The sequence below is a fragment of the Coenobita brevimanus genome, chromosome 87 (genome assembly GCF_032717465.1).
Source record: "Coenobita brevimanus isolate Jiangsu-jjx chromosome 87, ASM3271746v2, whole genome shotgun sequence".
Classification (NCBI taxonomy): Eukaryota; Metazoa; Arthropoda; class Malacostraca; order Decapoda; family Coenobitidae; genus Coenobita; species Coenobita brevimanus.
In genome coordinates, this window is record NC_137040.1 from 15,414,497 (window position 1) to 15,420,496 (window position 6,000).

The following is a 6,000-nucleotide window of genomic DNA, read 5'->3' on the forward strand; positions in this document are numbered from 1 at the left end:
CTCATTTGCATCTCTCCTTATCCAAACATTTTTAAACCTTTCCTTATTCGATAGTTTCCACGTTCTACTGATAATTTCGTTAACTGTTGCTTGGGACTTAAACTTTACCTTCAATGGCCTTGCCCCTCCTTCCTCATACTTTCCCAACCTAAACACTTCTTCAGTCTCTTCTTGAGCTTCGTTGTTTTCCTCCATGACTATTGATATTATTTCTTTAACCTTACTCAGTTCTTCTCTTTCTCTGTCTGATCTTATTGTAATACGTTTTTCTTTAACTTCTGAAATTATTATACACTTTTTCTTATCTGCTGCATCTCTAACTAAAGATTCTCTACTTCTCAACACTCTAACCACTTCCCTCTCCACTTTTTCATTGCTTTGTTGGTCTACAATCTCTCTCATATTTACATTTCCCTCTTCCTGAATTTTCTTCCACCCTTTATGTTGCTCCTTGATTTCTTTAATGTGCTCTTCCTGTATTCTTGATTTGGATTCATACTCATCTAGTTTGCTTTTCATCATGTCCCTTTCCTCTTCCAATCTCTTATTCTCCCTCTTAAGCTGTTTTATTTCATTTGAGGCTGATTCATTGTTCACTTTTAATTCAGTAACTTCCCTTTCTTGTTCGTCACTACGTGTACAGATTTTTTCCAGTGTACTCCTTAAACTTTTGATCTCATTTTCCTGCTCTATGGTCCGTTCCTGTAACTCTTTAATCACTGCCTATACCTTTTTTTATCTCCTGGTTATTCCTCTCTGCTGTTTTCTCTACACCTGCTATTCTTGTCTGGTTCAACTTAATACTTCCTTTTCCCACATCCTCTTCACAAAAGCTCTAAAATTCTTTCTCTTTGATCGTAAACAATGCACCATCCGTTTCCTCCATGGTTCAGCCATATGGAGACTTTCTGATTTCTCTTTATCTTGTCCCTTTTATGACCGAAACCGCGTTTTTTTTTTTTTATTACTGTCCGACGGGACCACCACTCATGCACTCATTAACACAGTCACAATTAGGCTCAGCTTCCTTTCGTCGGTGATTCAGCAATTATTTCCCCACGATCCTGGAAGAGGTCCGTCTCTGTCGGCGACCCGTGTGTGTGTTCTCGTAAATTAGCATTCAGTTCTAAAGTCATCGATTTCATGCATCCTGACACATCTTGGACTACAGGCAAGTCCCAATTAATGAACAATCTTTTAACAAGGGTTCGCTAATACAAGGTCTTGGAATTTGCACCACTGCATGTTCAACGAGCAGGTAAAAATCCTCACTTACGAGAATCGAGACGAGGCTCGCGCCGCAGCTGTCCGCTGTGTTTACCTCAGTGGGTAGAAAACGAGTTGCTTACTAGCTCTGCAAGCCTCTTCCCACCTTATCTTCATAAACATTCCTCTAGCCAAGCTTGCCCAGTCAAGGTCAGTCTTGAAGCATGCTTTTTTTTGTGCCCAGGATTACTGTACAGTGCACCCCCACACAATGCGAACTCACACAGTGCAAATCACCTACAATACAAGGTCAGCCCAGAAAATGCTTATTTTTATCGAATGCAAAATCTGCAGATCAAATTTCCCAACATGTTAATCGGCTGTATGATACCAAGGCAAAAATGGACTTCCCTCCATCACCACGAGTGTCAGGCTGGACAATGTGAGTCAGCCACATGAAGGCAGGTGGGTGGCAACAAGCCAGATTCAAAATGGCGGGCAGCTGGCAGGCTATCTGCATGTCATCTACCGACTTTCCTGGGTAAGCAGACACTTCTCCTTCATATTGCCATGAGAACACATGTATCTTGCATCCTGTGGTCTGTTTTAGCATCATAACAGTACCCACCTGTTCATCATGGTCTCAACTGTTGACTTTGAAGGCCTTATGGCACCTCCAGGAGACCTCAGCAGTGACAGTGAGAGAGACAAAGGGGTGCCCCGCCCTGCGGGGCAAGAGTAAAAGCCTCAAGCCTCAGATACCCACCCTCTTCCCTTCTTAACAAGCCCAGAAGTCACTTAAATAAAGGTACATGGTGTTCTATTTTTTGTTTTATTTGTAGGCCCAACTAGAAGTACTGTTAGACAAAGTATTAGCAGGGTAGTGTAGGCTGGAAGGGGATCCGAAGACCAAGCCCTGGGTGGGCTGTCCACCATATACCATTTTTCCCATAAGTTCTTTGGTGCACACAATGCAAAATCATAGAATGCAAGGGTTTCTGCCGCCCATAAACTCGCATTGTGTGAGGGTGCACCATATCACCATGTTTTCTAAGCATTCCATTGTGTCTCATAGTGCTCCCAGTGCTAAGTGTGCTTGGCTTTCTATCTCTGTCACCCAGAAACTGTTGAATATGTTTTTCTTCCATTTTCTAATGCTGTTAGGTTTATTACCCCTTTGTATTAACCCCTTATTCCAGCTTAAAATTACCAGAAAATCAGTTTTGGTGGTTTGGGGGGAGGTTGCTCAGAGGCTTTGCTCCCTCCCTAACCCTATTTTTCCCATAAGTTCCTCACCTTGTTAAACAAGAATTCAGCTAACGAGCAAAATCCTTGCTTCCAATTAGCTCATAAGATCGGAACCCGCCTGTAACTGAGCATGCAGCTATCAGTCTTTTCTTGCATCTCACCGAGTTCTACCCCACATTCATACGAGTTTTGCAAGTTTAGGGGGCAAAATGTAATGAAAGTGTTTGCTAGCAAAAAAATTACTCTTTCATCCATGTGCTCTCGTAAGTTAGCATTCATTTTCATAATTTTTGTTCAATTTCGCTCTTCCCAACACATTTCAGATTGACTGAGCATATGGGTATCAGTCCTTTCTCACGCCTTATCGAGTTCTACCCCACACTCATATAGGTTTCACAGTTTTAGGGGATGAAATGGAGTGAAAATATTTGCTATTGAAAAAAAAAATTGCTCTTTCGTCCATGTGTTCTTGTTATGTTAGAATTTAGTTCCACATTTACATTTGACTTCATGCTTCCCAGCAAATTTTGGGCCTACTAAACATATGGGTATCAGTCATTTCTTGAATCTCACTGAGTTTACCCCACACTCATATGGGTTTCGCAGTTTTAGGGGATGAAATGGAACGAAAATGTTAGCCAGTCAGAAAAAAATTACATTTTCATCCATGTGTTCTCCCAAGTTAGTGTTGAGTTCCATGTTTTTTGTTCAATTTTGTGCTTCCCAACACATTTCGGACTGATTGAGCATACGGCTGTCAGTCCTGCCTTGTGTCTCACAGGGATCTACCCGGTCTGTGCAGCAAGATTTTGTGTGCATATTTACGTAGTTGTTATATACAGGAAATGAGCTACACTTCCTTTCTTCTTCTCTACGTATTCTTGTGTATTCATTTCTTGTTTTTTTATATTCTTCCTTTGTTCTGTTGTTACCTCTCTTTCTCCAAGTGTTCCACGCCTTATCTCTCTCTTTTTTTGCTATCATACACCTTCTATCAAACCACTCCTTTTTCCTGTTTTCTTTCCTTCTTACTCTTGGTACAAATTTTTCCACTCCCAAATTATAGAGGTCTAGAAATATATCCCACTTCCTCTGTATCTCTCTTGTTTCTCTGAATTTTCTCCAATCCACATTTTCAAAAAAGTTTCTCAATCCTGTAAAATTTGCTTTCCCAAAGTTGTATCTTCCCTGTCTATGAAGCTCGTCTCTTGGCTCGACGTTCCCTATTAACATCTGGAACTCAATGACCACATGATCACTTTTTCCTAAAGGACAGAGATATTTCAATGATTCTTTTACATTGGGTTCTTTGGTGAACAGTAAATCTAACCTTGCTGGTGTGTCCTCACCTCGAAACCGTGTCTCTTCTTTGACCCATTGCGTCATCACATTATTCATTATTATATTTAATAACATAGTGCCCCACGAATCCTTGCCGCCTCCCGAGTACCATTCCTCCCAGTTCACCTCTTTACAGTTAAAGTCACCCACCAAAATTATATTATTGCTTTTCTCAATTATTTTTTGCAAATAGCTAGCCATATCTGACAACATCTCACACTATTCGTCATCCTTCCATGCTCTCGTCTTTGGGGGAACATACACTACCGCCATATCTCTCTTAATATTCTTTCCAGTTTCTAATTTCATATATATCACTTCAGCCCTGCCTTCTCCCATTTCCACAGTATCTACATTTATGTTGTTCTTCACTGCTGTCATCACTCCTCCTCCCTTTTTTTCTTTTCTGTCTTTTCTGCACAGTTTGTATTTACCATCTCCCAAATGAACATCAATATCTTCTCGTAATTTGGTCTCTACAAAGCACATGACATCAGGTTCATGTTCTCTCAAGAAATCGTTAATATCGATCCTTGTCGATATGAAACCATCAACATTAGTATATATCACCTTCAAATTATTTTTGACGTTTTTAATACCCTTTTCTCTCCTACTCTCTGTCCGTACCACCTCCTCAACTTCTGATCTTTCACAACCATCCCCCTTAGTTTCCTTCACTTCTATTTCCTTAAATACCACTACCTTACTTTCATATCCAATACTCTCCAAAAAAAAGTATTACATTCTTCCTCTGTCCTCTTATCATTTTTTTCATTTATTCTTGTGTTTGCCAATGCAGTACGTGGCCGGGTGAACACTCCCAAAGTTTATTACCCTGGTGGGGCGCGAACCTTGGTCTGCCCGTGTACGAAACGAACACTCTGCCACTGTACCACAGAGGCTCCATATATATATACTGTATAAATATATATATACAGTAATCCCTCCAATATCCGACGTAATAGAGCCATAGGCAGGTCCGGATAGTGGTCTTGTCCGGATATTGGGCCCCAGCTTATGGACTTGTACTTATGGACCCTAACTCTGAAAAACACCTATACAACTCCCTCTGGACATGCATTGCACCTATTTAAGACCCAAATCACACCAATAAGGGACATAAAAGACTGAAATAAATGCAAAAGAACCATAAAATGAGGTTTTAGAGGTGAGTTTATACAAAATTAAACATTCTGGGTACTTACAAGTCCCTTGCTCCTGGACTGGTTTGAACCGCCAGTTTGCAGTCCACAGTTAATCCTCTGCACTCTAAATTCTAATTTCTTAACACTGCACAACACTGTAAATTCCTGTGTGTTCTAGTGGCAAGGTATTGCAGTTTATTCACTGTTTATTCACAAAAAAAATAGCACCTGTGGCTTGCACTGTTATGAGTATCTGCTCTCCATCGGAGTTAAGCTGTGACTGTTGATGTTGGTGGGGTAACAGAGTTGCCAGATCGCAACAGCCACATTACCAATCTCCTCAACTTTCATTGTCAAATATAACTTTTCATTACCAAATTCGTAAAGCTAGCATATATTCTTCACTAATTATATATACAAGTGGAAATACATGTAATCACTCTCCTTATAACTAACACCATGTTGATTATTTTCACACTATGTAGGGCAGCAGATTAATCAGAGAGAGCAAACAATCCATCATCTCCATCCTGTGTATCCTCATACATGTGAAAAATCCATTTGGTAATGCATTATTCTAATTCATTACCAAACGAATTTTTCATTACCAAATTGGCCCACACTTGGTAATGAAAAATACCAAATGGCAACCTGACAGGGGAGGGGGGAGGGGGAGGAAGGAAGGGGTGAAGGGACCATGGTGTAACAGCTGTTCGGCGCCAGGCGGGAATTTCAAATTATGGGAGGGAAAAAAGTCAGATTTTTTTCTAATTTTTTGCGGTTTTTGGCCCATTTTGAGAACATTGGATCCCAGGAGGATTATGTCCGGTTAGTGGGGATGTTCGGATATTGGGCGTTCGGATATCAGAGGGATTACTGTATATATATATATATATATATGTACACAGGATTTTCTCAAAAATATTCTCAATATGTTTCCCAGACAAAATTATGTACATTAAGAGTATTTTACCTTAACAAACCTAACCTATCTCAATACGGCTGCTTAGCAAAGGTGGGTGACTGTGGCACTGAAACGAATACCCATACTGAATGGAAG

At 40.3% G+C, this 6,000-nt stretch overlaps 1 protein-coding gene across 1 annotated transcript in view; it reads left to right on the forward strand.

Moving 5' to 3' along the window:
• Positions 1-6,000, forward strand: part of Camta (Calmodulin-binding transcription activator) — a 1,827,966-nt gene that overhangs the window by 1,152,356 nt on the left and 669,610 nt on the right. The window lies entirely within an intron of this gene.